Source organism: Ceratotherium simum, chromosome 33 (assembly GCF_057802395.1).
Source record: "Ceratotherium simum simum isolate JZ-2026a chromosome 33, ASM5780239v1, whole genome shotgun sequence".
Lineage (NCBI taxonomy): Eukaryota > Metazoa > Chordata > Mammalia > Perissodactyla > Rhinocerotidae > Ceratotherium > Ceratotherium simum.
This window is the reverse complement of record NC_141932.1, coordinates 1,853,123-1,871,913: the sequence shown is the minus strand read 5'-3', so window position 1 is coordinate 1,871,913 and position 18,791 is coordinate 1,853,123. Positions and strand designations below refer to the sequence as shown.

At 44.1% G+C, this 18,791-nt stretch overlaps 1 protein-coding gene across 3 annotated transcripts in view; it reads left to right on the top strand.

Moving 5' to 3' along the window:
• The window catches only part of LOC147912689 (zinc finger protein 211-like), a 132,497-nt gene that overhangs the window by 80,925 nt on the left and 32,781 nt on the right, over nt 1-18,791 (top strand). For 2 of the 3 annotated variants that reach the window (XR_015549398.1, XR_015549399.1), the window contains exon 3: nt 5,461-5,563. The gene's annotated coding sequence lies outside the window, so the exon portion shown is untranslated. Of the gene's footprint in view, nt 1-5,460; nt 5,564-9,075; nt 10,276-18,791 lie in introns of all 3 variants that reach the window. The other variant, XR_015549400.1, reaches the window with a different exon arrangement.

The following is an 18,791-nucleotide window of genomic DNA, read 5'->3' as shown; positions in this document are numbered from 1 at the left end:
CAAGTCAGAGTCCACACTGAGGCCAGAGATTAGGTTAGACAGCCAGCCTGAGGTCACCTGGCTCCAGGGCCAGGGAAGGGTATAGGGAGGCATGAGCCCATCGCCGCCCTCGCTTCACCCCGCATACACACCCACGGTCGCATTTTTCTAAGGCCTGCCTCTCCCACAGAGTCCCAAGGCTGCAGAAGCGCTTATGGAACCACCACAGGTATTTAGAGGGTGTCCTAGTCCGTTGGCCGTGACCACCACTCAAATGTTGTCTGGGTTTTGTTTCCTAGGACTCTTTAATTGCCATGTTCCTAGTCCTTGGATCTGGGGACCCCAAGCCCAGGGTCTTAAGTCCATGCCAGGGGTTATCTAAAGGTGTTCCCATTATTGGCAACCAGTGTAAACAAGTGTGGAAGGTCAAGCCAGGAGCTAGTACCAGGATGTGCAAATACTTAGAGTTAAAACTGAGCTGAGAGTATTCAGGAAACCACAGGTCTCCTTTTCTGGTATGAACAAAGAACAGGGGACAGAAATGAGGACAGGAATAGCTGCCTGATAAGTTGAGTGTCTGTTCTGGAGGTGATGGGGGGTTTGGATCAGAGGGGGCAGGTGATGTTACCACGCTCCATCTGACCATAAAGTGGAGAACAGACCGTGGGAGTGAGGGAGGAACAAGAAAGATCAAGATCAGGGTGGAGGCTACTCCCGTAGTCTAGGTGAGGGTTAATGGACCAGAGCTGTGGTTTAGGAGGTGTGGTTGGATTCTGGATGCATGTTTTTAAAAAGGGCAAGTAGATTTTCTAATGTGGATGGTGAGGGAGTAAAACAGAGGAATCAAGGATAACTCCATTGTATTTGGTCTTAGCACTGTAGAGATGGAAGCTCCAACTAAGATGAGGAAGCTGGTGACAGAAGTAATACTCACTGGGAATATCAGGAGCTTTATTTGGCTGTGTCGAGTCTGAGGTGTTTAAGAGGTATTTCTGCTACATGGAGGCATCAAATTGGCAGTTGGATGTAAAGTTGGGAATTCAAAGGGAGGGGTTCAAGTTGGAGGGGTTCAGTGTGGTGGCTACTATGTGGGCCTAAGTAAATGACCTGTGGTTACATTTAGGAGGTATAGTCTTGTGTTATGCTCATAAATCTGTTTGGGGGCCAGGACATGAAGGGTGTGGGCAGCTGGGTCACTTGGTTGAATACCTGAGTGATAGTATTGGGTTTATTAAATGCAGGTGAGGGAGGTAAGTGGCCATGAAGGTAGAGTGTATCAGATAGGATAGTCTGGCAGGTAGCCAAGGCTTCCAAGAGAAGAGTGGAAATGAGATGGATGCAGAGGCCTAGGAGTAATTGAGACAAGGTGACACTCAGCCAGAGCTGTTGCTTATTCATCACTCTATGGACTCACCAAGATTTTGTGAAGACTTTGGTGGGGCCTGGGGTGTTTCATTCAGCTTGATGGATATGGTCAGGAGCAAATATGGTCATCTGTGAGAATCACTAGACCTGAGGTGGACGGTAAATGGGGCTGGGCTCTGAACGAGGGTTAGGTGGACAGAGAATGTTGTCACTGCTGAGGGGACAGCAAGTGCAGCACAGAAGTGGAATAGGGCCATGGGTATCTGAGATCCACAGGTGCTTATGTGTGGCTGTCTCAGGCAAGGAACAGAGCCAAGCAGGGAGGCCTTCCTAGGGGGATTAGGTGTTTCTACCCCTTGTGGGAGTCATGGGAGTTCTGGGCTAGTATTGGATGCTGTTTGAATTTGCCAGGCAACACTGGATACTTGCTGCCAAGTTGTATTTTAAGGCCTAAAATTAAGGCCCATTATTATGCGCTGCCTTGACACCTGGTGAAATCCAGAGGGCCTCGAATGGCCTGAGTGCAAGTTCCCCTCCCCACTCTGTAATCTTGGATAAGGCCTCCTAGCCAAACATCCCCTTTTTATCAAGGGGACTAGAGCAGTTCCTGCTTATTCCTTTGAAGCAGGTTTCAATTCTCGACTAGCCCGCAGAGTTACTCAGAGAAGACGTTCTCATCATCCCATGGGAATCAGCTTATACCACACCTCTTGATCCTCCAAAACTTGCAACTCACAGCCCCTGGTTTTTCACTCTTTTCTGGTGTACAACATTCACGTGGCCCTGTATGCGGTGTGGTGTCCTCCTCTCACAGGCTGTGAATATGTGTGATTAGTAAACTGCTGTCCGTCTCCTCTGTCCGAGGTCGGGTGTCTTGTGTTTGGCCATCCCCATAACCCTAGGACAGGAATTCCCCCTTTACCAGTAGGGTAAAGAGGAGGTGATTAAAATGAAAGTAACGTGAGGAGGCCAGAGAGATGCCTATGCTGTGGGGCAGTGAGGTGTGGTGTCTGTGGCCATGTGGCTTGGTGTCCAGGGATGTGAGGAATGTGCAGTCTAAAGAATGATGTGCACTTGCAGAGGGAGTATGTCTGATGACCCAGGGCCCTAGTATTGAGTCTTACATGACTTTGATCATGTCAAGGGAATCGCTTGGCAGGAGCAGGTGGATACCTCTGTGCTGGGGCCACAGCTTAGACATCTGTTTATCCACCTGCTTCTTGTTGCTGATGTTTGGACTTCATGACCAGTGAGCCGATGAGGAGACAACAGTGCAAGCTGCACCAGGGCCTGGTTTGTCCCCTGAGTTGGGCCTGGAAGGAGGATGGGGTGGGGTAGATGTGTATGGGATGGATTGTGGGTGCTCATGAAGAAGGGCTGTTTATGGTTTCATCTGTCGTCGTCATGAGAGGGCACTGTCACCTTGTGGCCGTGTACTTCTGGGAGGAGTGGGGTCTCCGTGATGAGGTTCAGAGACACGTATCCCGTGATGCGATGCTGGAGAACTTTGAACTTATAACCTCCCTGAGTAAGGGCCTCACACCCACCCCTGTCCCCTGAGATATTCTCTGCTCTTCTATTTTTCCCCAGAGACTGGTCTGTCTTTCCACATTAAGACCATGGACACTGCTTCCTTCCCCAGTTCCCTAAGTAGGTGCTGTGGCTGTAGGGCTAAGGTGTGTGCACTGCCCTCTCCTTCATTAAGCAGCCCCAACACCTGCTTCCCTGCAGCCTCACAAGAAAGGATTCAGGGTCAGGCACCTAGAAGTCACTAATTGATTGTCCTTCTTTGCTTGTCCTCTCCATGGCCCGTTGACTTTGTCCAGATCCAAAGCACCTGTGTGCCCCAGGTCTGCTTCCTTCCTCAAGCTGATGTTTTCTCAGGCTTGCCTGTGCCAGGAATTGCCATCACTGACGTGGTTATGACTTACTTGGGCTGGGGTCTTTCCTTACAAAACTGTCCTGCAAAGTTTTCTGTAATAGTTTTCTTTCCTGTGGGCTCTTATGTGCTGAATTGTTCTGGCCCAGTACTGGCTGCTGTTTTGTAATGTCTTTCCCTTAGTAATTGCATCATACAGGTGCCATGTATTTGCTCATCTTGGAAGTAGGGTGCAGAGCCTTCAGTGGTTCATAAATGGCTGTTAATCCAGCCACAGCAAGATGTATTCAGGAGGATCCTAGGGAGGGCATCTGGGGGAGGGTATGATGTCAGGACTGTGTTCAAACTATAGGAGAAGCCTCTTCTGCTTGATTAGTATTTTGGTGCCAGTGCCACTGGCCACACCTAGTTTCTGCTGGTCCTTCCCCAGGCTTGACACTTTGCCTCCTTGTCAACTTTCCTTGTCACTTCTGACCTTACATCCCATGTAGGACTAGTCCTCACCTCTCTGGCCTCCATGTCTCGCTCTTCTCACTGCTCCATCTGCAGTGCTCTCCAACACTGACTTCTACATATTGTGTTATGAGGTGTACACATATCTTTAAATAGTCCTTGAACACAAGCTACTCTATTGCAGTCAGATTTTCTTGGTCCTGGACATACACTTCTACATAGTGCTTGTGTGTCACCAGCAAATGAGAGCCTGCTGGAAGATATTTGCAGAGAAACAGGTTGTAGTCCCTACTCTCCTCCAGATGTCACACCCCATGGTTATGTCCTTCACCTTGCGAAACCTTCTCCATTCTGTGCTCTTTATTCCCCAGTACGGCAAAGCAGCCTCATCCTCAGCCTGAACCGACACCTTGGTCCTGCAAACAGTCCCATGGACTCGTCCAGAGTTTGTCATACACACTCTCGTGGTTGGGTGGCCCCCTCCAACCAAAGTCAACGTGTACTCTTCCAGGATTTTATTCCTTTAAGGTTGTTGGTGTGGAGCAGAGAATGAGGAGGCCCCTTCTGAGCAGAGCGTTTCTGTAGGAGTGTCGCAGGTCAGGACTCCCAAGGCAGGTGCGTCTGCCCAGAAGGCTTATCCCTGTGAGGTGTGTAGCCTAGTCCGAGAGACATTTTGCACTTGGCTGAGCACCAGGGAACATATATAGGCCAAAACTGTACACCTGCGGGGCCTGTGGGAAACAATTCTATTTCACTGCAAACCTTCCAAGCGCCAAAAAGCAGCACGTGGGGGAGAAACACTTCAGAAGCAAAGCGTCACTTGTGAAGAGCTACAAATTCGGGGTGTCAGGAAAGCCCTTTACCTGCAGGGAGGTTGGGAAAGACTTCCTGGCCAGCTCGGAGTTTCTCCAACAACAGGTCACTCACACCAGGGAGAAGTTGAATGGCAGAACTTAGTATATAGTGAGTGGCCTTTCATGGTGTGAAAATTCATTGTAACGGGGAAAGGGACATGAAAGCTTTCATGCGCAGACACACTTTCATTACCAGACAGACCTCACTAGAGAAAGATGTTACATATGCAGTGAATGTGGGACATTCTTTAGCAAAAGGTACAGCCTTGCTCACCATTGGAGAGTTCACACGAGAGAAAGGCCTTATGAGTGTGGGGAATGTGGGAAATTCTTTACTTACAGCACCAGTCTCTTTAATCACCAGAAAATTCACACTGAACCAAGGTCTTCTGAGTGCAGTGAATGTGGGAAATGTTTTAGACAAAGCTCTATGCTCCTTCAATAGCAGAGAGTTCATACTGGAGAAGGGCCTTTGGAGTGTGTGGAATGTGGGAAAGCCTTTAGCCAAAGCTCCAACCTCATTACACATTGGAGAGTTCACACTGGAGAAAGGCCTAATGAATGCAGTGAATGTGGGAAATTCTTTACCTACAGTTCCATGCTCTTAAAACACCAGAGAGTTCACACTGGATGAAGGCCTTATGAGTGTGCTGAATATGAGAAAGCCTTCAGGTGAAGGCCTTAATTATTGAATACCAGAAAGTTCACATAGGAAATTTAGGGAATTAATGTGGATGTGCAGGGTATGTGCTGTTTCTGTGTTCATTATAACACAGGAGGAGATCCATTATGAGGGTGCCATCTACATGTATGTATGTAATCTCATACATCCAAACATCCACTAAATTCCAGGTATGTGGGAGCTGCATTGTACTTTTTAACCTACTCAAGGCCTTTGCCAGTTTTATGTCGCTTTTAATTCTGTTGCAGAAGCCATTTTACTTCTACTTGGAAGGTGCCCACGGTGTGCATCATTCACCCACCACATCATGTTCAAGGAAGTAAAACTTGATGTTCTCCCATTTGCAGAAGGGTACGTGAGAATCCTGAGCACTTAATTCCTTTCTTATTTTTTTCTCTCTGATGAGTTAGGGTATGGACCTGACCTAGTTTTGGCCCAGAGGACTCTGCTGGTGATTTGAAAACATAGACTTCCCTTTTCAGGGATGTTGGTCTCACATGGTTCTTGTAATGGAATTTTCCAGCCTCCAAATCACAAACCTAGGAACAGCCTACCTCCTGTTGCTCTGGTTTGTGCAATAATAAAGGCCTTATTCTTTAAGCCACCTTTGATCTTGGGGGTTCTATTCACTGTATGTGGTGGTTTGAAATCAACTGAGTTCTGCTAACATGAAGGTGTCACCAGCTTTTGTTGGGATCTCAAACTTGTTTGTCTCAGAGGGGACAATATCATGGCAGATTAGAGCTGTCTCATTTGGGGCTAGTTTGCATTGCTGCCCAAGGCCTCCCAGGAAAGACTGCAGGACTTTGTGGTCCTTATTTGTAGCTTGGATGTCATGATACTTTGTAGGTTCGGAGGTCAACTTGAAGAGGGGACAGTTGTTGTGACAACCTCTGGTGCTTCTGAGAACAACATGAAATTGTTCTCATGTTCACAGGGGATATTGCATTGTGCTCAGCACTAATGAGAGAAGTCTGTTCCCAGGTCCTTTAGCGGAGCCACGTGCCCTGATATCCTGAATTCCTTAGGGTACACTTGTTGAAAGATTATATAGAGGGAATCATAATTGTTACAGAAACATGGATTAGTAGGAAGTAGGGAGATGGCAACAAACTGGTTGGAATGTGCTTCTTTTAAAGGGCCATGCCCAGTGTTCCTGTTACTATGGCTATGAAGGATGAGCAGGTATAGAAGTTTTCAAATCATCTGAACTGTGAAGTAGCTGAGGTCATTATGAGAGGAAATAATCTAAAGGTTTTGTGGGTCCTGTAGTTTTTCTATCTCAAGACAATCACTGTACAGGCAGGAAAACCAGGGTAGAGAGAAGGGAGATCTCTTGGTCAGTGATGTGGTCCTTGTGACCCAGCCTGCATTCCTTTTTTTTTTTTTTTAATAATTTTATTTATTTTTTCCCCCCAAAGCCCCAGTAGATAGTTGTATGTCATAGCTGCACATCATTCTAGTTGCTGTATGTGGGACGCGGCCTCAGCATGACCGGAGAAGCGGTGCATCGGTGCGCGCCCGGGATCTGAACCTGGGCCGCCAGCAGCGGAGCATGCGCAGTTAACCGCTAAGCCACAGGCCGGTCCTACATTCCTTTTGAATCAGGTGAAAGTGGCTTTTGTTGCTCACCAGTATTTGCTACCACTGAGGCAAAGCGCCCCCTCCTGGGGCGTGAGGAGACATATGGTGGAGTCAATTTAGGAGATTTTCCAAAAACAGTAGGAAATCCAGATTTTTATTTTGAACTCTATTTTTCAAGCTTTTTTTTTAAAAAAAAAAAATTTATTTATTTATTTTTGTTGTTGTTGAGGAAGACGCGCCCTGCGCTAACATCCGTTGCCAATCTTGCTCTTTTTTTTTGTTTTGTGCTTGAAGAAGATTAGCCATAATTTATGCTAACATCTGTGCCAATCTTCCTCTGTTTTGTACGTGGGATGCCGCCACAGCATGGCCGATGAGTGGTGTAGGTCTGCACCTGAGATATGAACCCACAAACCCAGGCTGCCAGAGTGCAGCGCGCTGAACTTAACCATTACGCCACAGGGCTGGCCCCTTTTTCAAGCTTTGATAAGCTAGAAATGACATGCAATAAACTGCACATATTTAAACTGTACAATTTGATAAGTTGAAATTCATATAACCCATGAAACCATCATCATATTAATGATGATGATCTATCCATCGCTCCCATATTTATGTTGTGCCTTTAATGATATCTCTCTCTCCCTGCGCTCCCTGCCCTCCAGGTAACCGTTGATTTACTTTCCTTTACAATGGATTAGTTTGCATTGTCTAGAATTTTATATGATTGAAATCAAAGTGTTTACCTCTTTTTTTCCCTGGGTGCCCTCATTCAGCATGTTTGTTTTGAGATTTATCAATGATGCTTATATGAATAGTTCTTTCTTTTTAAATTGCTGAGAAGTATGATTTTCTGTGAAATATTGCTATTTGTATATTCATCCATCTGTTTATGGATATTGAATTGTTTCCACTTTTGGTGGTTGCAAATAAAACTGCTACAGACATTTTAATACAATTCTTTATGTGGCTGTGTTTCATTTCTCTTGTGTTAATACTTCAGGATACAATGCTGGAGTCATGGGGTAAGTGAATGAATGTATAGCTTTTTAAGAAATGTCAAACTGATCTAAAATGGTTGTTCCCTCTACTAGCAGTCTATGAGACTTCCAGTTCTTCCATATCCTTGTCAGTAGTGGATATGGTTAGTCTTTTTAAATTTGAACCCTTAATTAATGTATCTCAGCATCTCACTGTGGTTTTACTTGCATTTCCCTGATGTTTCATGATGTTGAGCATTTTTTTATTTGCCACATGTATGTCTTCTTTCGTAAAATGTTGGTTCATATCTTTTGCCTGTTTTTAAAAAATGAATCCTGACAAATAAGATAGTCAAACAGCAAAGAAAGATAGATCATGTGTTATGCCACAAAACAAGTCTTAAACAAGTTCAAGAAGATGGAAATCATATCTAGTATCTTTTCCGACCAGGGTATTAAACTAGAAATAAACAGTAGGAGGAAAATGGGGCAATTCACAAATAAATTGAAATTAACACATTCTTGAACAACCAGTGGTTCAAAGAAGAAATAAAAAGGGAAATCAAAAATGATCTTGAAACAAAAGAAAATGGAAACATAACAAACTAAAACTTATGGGATGCAGGAAAATCAGTTCTAAGGAAAGTTTAGAGATATAAACAACTTTTTTTTTTTCCCCCCAAAGCCCCAGTAGATAGTTGTATGTCATAGTTGCACATCCTTCTAGTTGCTGTATGTGGGACGTGGCCTCAGCATGGCCGGAGAAGCAGTGCGTCAGTGCACGCCTGGGATCCGAACCTGGGCTGCCAGTAGCGGAGTGCACGCACTTAACTGCTAAGCCACGGGCCCGGCCCTATAAACACCTATATTAAGAGAAAAGATAGATCTCAAATAAACAACCTTACTTTACACTGAAGGGAACTAGAAAAAAAAAGAATAAGCCCCAAGTTAGCTAAAGAAAAGTGATAAATATGAGAACAAAATAAATGAAATAGAGACTAGAAAAACAATAAAAATGACAAATGAAACTAAGAGTTGGTTTTTTTGAAAAGAAAAACAAAATTGACAAACCTTTAGCTAGACTAACCAAGATAAAAAAGAGAGGACCGAAATAAATAAAGTTATAAATAAAAATGGAGGCTTTAACAGCTGATAGCACAGAAATACGAAGGAGCATAAGAGACTACTATGAACAATTATACAGCAGTGAGTAAGACGATTGTAAAGCAGTACGATTTGGTGAGTTGAGGTCCGTTTGGTGACAGCAGTGACTGATATGAGACTGTCCTTATGCTCTAGATGAGAGCTATGGAAACCCTGGACCATAAGGGCAGTGGAATGGAGAAAGCCAAACACATTCTCATCTATTTTTCAGAAGTGGGGAGACATGGCTCCCCACAACACAGGTAACATCTGTGTGTTCTTGCACATGCCAAATAAATTGGGGTCTCTACAGCAACCTTACGGATTTGTAGTGCAAGAAGCAATAGAATGAGGCCGAATGTCTGTCTTGTCTCAAACTAGCTGAACTCTCACAACAGAATGCCACAGTCCCTCAAGTGTTAGGTTCCTTTTTTTTTTTGAAACAGTGTTTCTTCTCTTAGCCCTTAAGTCTCCTACCAGATCTTTAACTTACCACCTTACACCTCTACCATTTGTAAAACAGTTGAATTAACTGATCACAAACATCAGTCTCCTTGTCCCTGGAATCTAGTCACTCAGACCAAAAATGTAATTTAAAAGATTCCCTAAAGCACAAATTTGTGAGGAGGAGGAATGAAAGGAGCAAAGGTGGATCAAGAGACTTAGGATGAGATCAGATGAAAGCTACTTAAATTAGAAGACAAAATCTTAGGAAAACATTTGAATTTTGAAACTGATAAAATCGTTTATTATTCCTGCTGTCTGAAATAACTGTCTATTTCTTAAATTCTTATTTTCTTGATTTAAGAGGGGAGGGAAGATTTTTCCTCTTCAGCAGGTCGCAGAATTTTTTTCCTGTGGAGGCACAATCCTGATTTTTTTAAGCATGTCCTTCTCACCCCAATTAATGTGAACTCACCTGCTCACATTAGTCAGGCTCCAGATGGTGTCATAAGATTTGGAATCTCTGCCTGAATTGGGGGCTTCCTACATACTGTGTTATCTACCATCATCTACATGATAAAAATACTCATGGCTCTGCAGGGTGAAGAGGCATCATGAGGTTTTCAGAAGGCAGATGGAAGAGCAGATAGAAGGTAGAAATACAGTCTGTAATTGCACTATAAAGATTAGGTTTCATAACTGTCAAAACTCGAACAACTCCATCCTTGAGGATCACTAAACAATATGAAAAACAGAGAGATAGAAAATGTCTGACATCCAAGTCCTCATCTTGATCAACCTGTAACATTTCCTCTTCATTTTGCGAGGAATAAATCCATGTGGAGAAGATTCCAAGTCTGGGAAGCCATTCCAGATGGCTCGTCATTCTCCTGTGTTCCCTTTTTGTGGAAGGTTAGTACAAGGTCACTGCATACATTTAATTGCCTGTGGTCCAGTGTGATCTTGATCAGAGAGAGAGAGCAAATACATAGGCTAAAGCACGAGAGAGTGATATAGCATACAAGGGATAGAAGGAGAGGGAAAGGGGACAAGAGAGAATATGAATCACATTAGAAATTACAGATAAAAAATACCAGGAAGTGACATAATTCTGGAAGATGAGAGAGTGTTGGAGTTATATGTATGGTTTTTGAATATGGAAAACAGTAACGCATAATATTTTCTGATAAAAATCATTTAAAGATTTTATTTATTCATTTTTTTCCCCCCAAAGCCCCAGCAGATAGTTGTATGTCATAGGTTCACATCCTTCTAGTTGCTGTACGTGGGACTCGGCCTCGCGCTGGACGGAGAAGTGGTGCCTCGGGGCGCGCCCAGGATCCGAACCCGGGCCGCCAGCATCAGAGCGCGCGTACTTGACCGCTAAGCCACGGAGCCGGCCCTAAAAATCATTTAAATTCAATTATTTTCTCAAGATATAAAGAATGAGAAGCAATTCATTAGAGATAAGGGGCAAGCTGTAAAGAGCAAAACTGCAATCTAGACTCATGAAAATCCAGATTCTCAGGTGGTTGGGGCAGTATTATAAGTCTTCAATAATGAGAAACAGAGACTGACATAACTACATATCAGGAACTGAAGGAAAGTATGTTTTCTAACACAATTAAAATGAGATGAACTTAAAGGGAGAATAATCAAAACAATTCTAATAAAGATTTATTTTGTTGAGCCAACAAACTGTCTCTGTACTCTGATATCAAGAGAATTGATAGCAGCAGTGTTCAGACTGCCAAAAAAAGGAACATGGTATATATAATTACTGAAATGCATGATGGTTCCTCAAAAAATTAAACATTGAGTTACCATATGATTCAGGAGTTTCACTTCTAGATACATATGCAAAATAATTGAAAGCAGGGTCTCAAACAGACATTTGTACACCAGTGTTCATAACAGCGTTATTTGTAATAGCCGAAAGGTAGAAAACCCACAGATGTTCATTGAGAGATGAATGGATAAACAAAACGTGGCATATACATACAGTAGAATATTATTCAGCCTTAACAAATGGAGTTCTGACACATACTTTAACGTGGATGGAACCTTGAAGATATAATGCTAAGTGAAACCAGCCAAACACAACAAGACGAATACTGTGATTTCTCATTTCACTTACATGGGATACTGGGAGTCAGAAAGTAGATTGGTGGTTGCCAGGTTCTGCAGGCATGGGGAAATGGGGAGTTGTTGTTTCATGGGTACAGAGTTTCAGTTTAGCATAATGTAAGAGTTCTGGAGATGGATAGTTGTGACGGTTGCACAACAATGTGTATGTGCTGAACTGCCACTGAACTGTACACTTTTAAAATGGTTAAAATGGTAAATTTTGCATTGTGTATATTTTACCATAATAAAAAATGTAAAATACTCAAAGATGACTTTCTAAAATGTTAGTGTTATTCATTAACGTAGTTCCGGGATATCCTGGTAATGCCATGTAGGGGATTTCCAGTGTTTTGGAGTTCTGAGGTAGAAACTGTTGGGGAAACGTAATTATAAACAAAATGTCTTGTTAACCCAGAAAACCTCTCCACGCAAGTAGAAGGAAAAAAAAATTTTTTATTTTCGAATAAGGATTAAACGAGAATGTGATGTGCATCACAGGCAATCCAGTAAAGAGATTGTAAAGTCAATAAGAACTCTCAGCTTCAGGCAGATACAACCCATTACATACATGTTCTTAAAAATAAATGAAAACAAGTCCTCAAGTAAAAGGGCTTGACAACACCATTTGTCATATGGTTCATCATAAATTCTCGTAATTGGAGGGGCCATTGGCATTTGCTGAGTGCCTTTATTTAAAGAAAAAAATTTCTCATACCTTTATGACAGGAGGTAGTCTTATGACCTAGACCCAGGCTTCTGCTGAAGTTAGGCTCCTACTCCCACTAAAACTGGAGGATAGGGCACTGTCTTCCTCAATGATTGCATTTCAAAGAGCTGTCTCTCAGGTTCTGGAGAAGATTCCTGGGTTGTAAAACTGGCAAGAGGCTTATTTAGCTTTTTTTTTTTGTGAGGAAGATCAGCCCTGAGCTAACTTCCGTGCTAATCCACCTCTTTTTTGCTGAGGAAGACTGGCTCTGAGCTAACATCTATTGCCAACCTCCTCCTTCCCGCCCCCCCGCCAAAGCCCCAGTAGATAGTTGTATGTCACAGTTGCACATCCTTCTAGTTGCTGTATGTGGAATGTGGCCTCAGCATGGCCGGAGAAGCAGTGCGTTGGTGCACGCCCGGGATCCGAACCCGGGCCGCCAGTACCAGAGCACTCACTCTTAACCGCTAAGCCACGGGGCCGGCCCCTTACTTAGCTTTTTTTTTTTTTTTTAATAATTTTATTTATTTATTTTTTTCCCCCAAAGCCCCAGTAGATAGTTGTATGTCATAGCTGCACATCCTGCTAGTTGCTGTATGTGGACGCAGCCTCAGCATGGCCAGAGCAGTACGTCAGTGCACGCCCGGCTTCCGAACCCGGGCCGCCAGCATCCGAACGCCAGCACTTAACCGCTAAGCCACGGGGCTGGCCCTCCCTTACTTAGCTTTTAAAAATATTTACTTAACCTCTTTTTTTTTGTTTCTTTGTTTTTTGCTGAGGAAGATTCACCCTGAGCTAACATCCGTTGCCAATCTTCCCCTCTTTGCTTGAGGAAGATTCGCCCTGAGGTAACATCTGTGCCCGTCTTCCTCTATTTTTTATGTGGGTTGCTGCCACAGCATGGCCACCGACAAGTTGCGTAGGTCCACGCCCAGGAATAGAACGTGGGACGCTGAAGTGGAGCATGCCAAACTTAATCACTGGGCCACGGGGCCGGCCCTGTAAAATATTTACTTACATCTTAATAGGTAAAAGGAAGATTTCACAATTACAAGTTTTCTCAAGTAAATGTTCTAAGAAAAGGAGATGGTGAAAGTCTCTTTCCCTTTTGGCCTCGGGATTTTTTTTTTCTTTTTTAAGATTGGTATTTACCTATAAAAAACTCACTGTTGATTTGAACTTTAAGCTGACACCCAAAAAGATACATTTGCATTTTCTAAGCATATCGGGTGCAAGTCCCTTCAAATGGAGAGAAAAATCCCGGGACTGTGCTGGTTTGTGGAGGTTTATGAAGACTTCAAAGAACTGAAGGGTGGGGCCAGCCTGGTGGCGCAAGCGGTTAAGTGCACGAGCTCCGCTGTGGTGGCCCGGGGTTCGCCAGTTCGGATCCCGGGTGCACACCACCGCACCACTTGTCGAGCCATGCTGTGGTGGCATCCCATATAAAGTAGAGGAAGATGGGCATGGATGTTAGCCCAGGGCCAGTCTTCCTCAGCAAAAAGAGGAGGATTGGCAGATGTTAGCTCAGGGCCCATCTGCCTCACACACACAAAAAAAGAAGAACTGAAGGGAGTTCAAGAATGTGTGTGTGTGTGTGTGTGTGTCTGTGTGTGTGTGTGAGATAAAGCAAAGGAAGTCATCATTTCTTCTGCCAGGTCTTGATGGACATGCCAAAGATCAGAACCTTTCCAGAGGAGACATGATGGGTCACTGAGTGTTTATTCGTGTGGGTGAAGTGATCACATTCCTTAAAAAACTAAATTTACTTTATTTTATTAAAGATTACATTTACCACCAAAGATTACATTTACCACCATTTAACTTTAGTTTCAAGTACTACATGAATATTTTAGATATTTTTAAGTGAAATATAAGTTATTTTTAGCACAATTTGACAACCATTGGCACCTGACTTTTAAAGAGCTAAATTTTTAGGTAGTCTTTTTTCTTTTTTGGTGAGAAAGATTGTCCCTGAGCTAGCATCTGTGGCAGTCTTCGTCTATTTTGTATGTGGGACGCCTCCACAGCATGGCTTGATGAGCAATGTGTAGGTCTGTGCCTCGGATCAGAACCTGTGAACCCTGGGCCACTGAAACGGAGCATGCGAACTTAACCACTACGCAACTGGGCCGGCCCCTAGGAACTCTTTGTTGTCCATATTTTATAATTTTATTTATTTATTCCCCCCCCCCAAGCCCCAGTAGATAGTTGTACGTCATAGCTGCACATCCTTCTAGTTGCTGTACGTGGGACGCAGCCTCAGCGTGGCCGGAAAAGCGGTGTGCCGCACCCGGGATCTGAACCCGGGCCGCCAGCAGCAGAGCGTGCGCACTTAACCGCTAAGCCACGGGGCCGGCCCTGTTGTCCATATTTAATAATCATTTGCCTTTGTTATGACTAACTTATAAACATAACACTTGGTCATTGAAAAACAGTCTGGTCTGTGCCTAAATGTGTAATTCTGCGGTTCTGTGATATCTACTCAAAATTGATTGGATAATTGTTTTAAATTTTTTATATTAATCATATACCAATCATGTATCTGTTTAATGTATCTAAATATGAAGCACATGACTGAATTGTCTAAATAGTATTTCAATCCAGAATATTTTTTGTTGTTGTTGTTGTTTGCTGCGGAAGATTCGCCCTGAGCTAACATCAGCTGCCAGTCTTCCTCTTTTTGTATGTGAGCCGCCACTACAGCATGGCCACTGACATACGAGTGGTATAGGTCTGCACCTGGGAACTGAACCCAGGCCGCCGAAGCGGAGCGGGCCCAGCTTAACCACTGGGCCACCAGGGCTGGCCTCAATCCAGAATATTTAGGTAATATTGATGTTATTAATGATAAATCATGCTGGAATAAGTTGTATTTCTTACCACTAGTAAATATCATAGCAACATTATCTCCCAGAGTAAGAGCTGTTTCTTTTTGACGTTAGTCTATATTCTCTTAGTAAACTAAGAATCTGCATGGTTTTCTTTTTTTTTAAGATTTTAATTTGACAGTTTACTATTCTTCAGAGGCGCAGAGTTTTTAGTAAGTGCTCAGTGCCTTACCTAGATGGCCTCTTGAATGTGATGCCATTTTTTTGAAATGTTGAATCTTTTTTTTTGTTTTCACAACAAAATGTTGACTTTGAAATCTGTCCTAATTCAAGATCCTCAAAATTGTCTGTTGTTCACTTATTGCATTTTTCAAAAGCACACATATTGTGGCAACTTTTTTTGAGCCTGTCACGGTGAAGCGATCTGTGGGGAGCCTCCCCTATTCCCACAACTTCCCATGGTATTTACAGTGAGAAACTCGAGGTCACTTAAATATATGCAAATTAGGAGCCAGCCCCGTGGCGTAGCTGTTAAGGGCGTGTGCTCCACTGCTGGCTGCCCAGGTTTCGATCCCGAGCGCACACTGATGCATCGCTTGTCAGGCCATGCTGTGACCGCGTCCCATATAAAGTGGAGGAAGATGGGCACAGATGTTAGCCCAGGGCCAGTCTTCTTTAGCAAAAAAGAGGAGGATTGGTGTAACGTTATGTCAAAACTCAGTATTCCAGAGACTGGATATGATCTTTGGTAATGATTCATTCCTCAGGATATGTTTTATGATTCTGTATCTTTTTTTTTTTTTTTTTTGGTGAGAAAGATTGTCCCTGAGCTAACATCTGTGCCCATCTTCTGTTTTTTGTATGCGGGATGCCTGCCACAGCATGGCTTGATGAGTGGTGTGTTGGTCGGAGCGCACTAACTTAACCACCACGCCACCTGGCCAGCCCCTATGATTCTGTGTCTTATTTATTTATTTATTTGTTTGTTTGTGTGAGGAAGATCAGCCCTGAGCTAACATCCATGCCAATCCTCCTCTTTTTGCTGAGGAAGACCGGCTCTGAGCTAACATCTATTGCCAATCCACCTCCATTTTTTTCCCCAAAGCCCCAGTAGATAGTTGTATGTCATAGTTGCACATCCTTCTAGTTGCTGTATGTGGGATGCCGCATGGCCAGAAAAGCGGTGCGTTGGTGCGCGCCCAGGATCCGAACCCGGGCTGCCAGTAGCACAGCGCGATCACTTAACCGCTAAGCCATGGGGCCGGCCCTGATTCTGTATCTTAATAGATGAAAAAGACACTGGTAGAAAACAAGGCGATTTCCTTCACTCCTTTGACCTGAACATAGATCAGAACTACCTCATTATAGGAATGAACACAACTCCTAGTTCTCCAAACTCTCCATTCTCTTCTTCATAATCCTTGCACGTCTTTCCTCTTACACTGTCTCTTAGTGGGTTCTTTATTAGCAACAAAATGAAAATTAAAAAAGGCTCATCTTAGAGGATATAGCTAGTGTCCTGATTGGTGTCAGCTCTGGAAATCCCTCATAACTATAAGCTTATATAGAAGTGGAGAAATTGAGTTTGGAGATGTATATTTTGTGACACATCTATTAGAAACCAAAACTTGGCTCCAATTTTCAAGGTGTAAACAAAGCTCTACATTGAGTTTTAGGTTTTAAAACCCTCAGAACTGCTTTTATTGTTTTCAAGTGTGTTGTTGGTTCTGGTTGTGATGTAGTAACAGACTCTGACTCACTTCTGCCGTAAATGAGTGTAAAAGTGGCAAAATACACAGAGTTCTGGCCCAAAGGCACAAGACAGCACACAGCAGGGGCTGTGGTCCTTGAGGGAAGAATGGCACTGGAGGTGAGGTCTCATCCTCCCATCCTCCTGCCAGGGCACTTTCCAAACCTGCACAGGGAAGCAGAGCCCAGAGAGCAGAGACAGAGGCAACCGAGATCAGAGCCCAGTGCTGCAGAGGGAGCTGGAAATGCTGTGGCTACATCTTCTCAGGGGGACCCTGCTGCATCTTCTCAGGGGTGTCCTCCCAGGCAGGGGTGTTCCAAAACCTCAGGCCAGGCTCCCTCGGACCCCCAGCCCCAGAGGCAGAGACCCTCCCTCTTGTATTAGAGGTCAGGTGCAGACAGGTGCCACCAGGCACTGCATCCCGGCTTCCTCATCCAGAGGTGATGTCCTCATCCCTGGCTCAAAAGCTGAGGCCCCACTTCCTCCTACTCCAGAAGTTGACGCTCTACCTGTGGCATCTGAACAGTGCTGGCCCCTCTTACACATGTGTCCATGCAATCTTGGGGACCTGCCCTTGGGTCAGGACGTGGCCTCATGGGCTCCGCGTCGGGAACCATGGCTGAACCTGACCCCTGGGACATGGTTGCCAGCCTCTAGGCTTTCATGCCATCACTACTTGGTCTGGTTTTTCTGCCTGTGGGGAGCTTCAGAAGGGTTGGACCAGCACTGGAAGACTCTGGTTGCCTCTGAGGAGTTTTCTTTAGGCTTGGAGAAGGGGCCCTGCAGGGACTGAGAGATGAAGAGTAGCCATGAGCCCTGCTCCCTCACAGCAGCTGGCCAGCCATGGTACATGCAGAGGACAAAATGCAAAGGAATCTTTAAAAGGAGGCAGCTTTACGTCCACAAGGTATGGAGAGAAGGAAGTATGGCGTATAAAATGAGAGAGTAGCTTCAGGCTCTCCCATGTTAAGTGAGAGAATCAAAACAGATCGGTATACAAAGTCTGACTTTATTTTTACTGAGAAAAATAATTTATAAAGGAATATATTTGAACACCGAGACACACACAGTGATGCACACATGTGCAGACACAGTTCTGAAAAGATAATGCTATACTGCAAACATTTTTCTCTAGAAGGTAGAAATATCACAGACTTTTCACACTCTATTTTATGATAGTATCTAGTGTTTTGTATTAGGAAAAATAACCTATTCTGACACCCCCCCCCCCTTTAATATCAGTTCCAAAATCCTGCAGATTTAGAGAGGACTCACTGCCAGAAACACAGTGACCTGGTCCACAGAAACCACAACAGGATGGAACGTTTTTGAACGTGCATCAGAATCACCTGGAAGATTGCTAAAACACAGATTCTAGGGCCTGACCCACAGAATGTCACTAGGTTGGGTTCTGAAATGAGAAAGCGTTTCTAACCAGTCCCCAGGTGACACTGATGGTAAAGGGCCAGGAATCAAACTTGAAAATCAGGGTTCTATGAAAAATGAGGCTGCCTGGTTCCAGCCCCCAGTCTACCAAAGTGGAAATTTGCTGACTCCCAGAGGGAGAGGCAGGGTTCCACACCCTCATCCCCTGAGTCTCTGCAGTGAGCAAGTCAGGCTAGTGGCCAACTTAGCTGGAATCCTAGGCTCTCCAGGAGGAGGAGGAGCCCTGTGAAGGCTCCACCTGCCAAAACTATCTAGCCACCTGATTATTCTGCCTAGAACTTATTCCAAAAATACCCACATAGTCATCCCTCATCTCCATCAAGTTTTTGCTCAATGACCCTCTCAAAGAGGCCTCCCTTACTGCACTATGTAATATCCATACCATATGCTGCTTCTAAGTGTATTCACCTTATGTACTTTCCATTGTGCCTACCACATTCTGACCTACTATATGATTTAGTATTTCTTCTTTTATGATTCCTGTGTCTTCCTTGAATATAACATAATCCTCAGGAGAGCAGGAGTCTTCCCCTGAGGGGTCCTTTTGTGCCCCAATGTCTCCCATGCATCT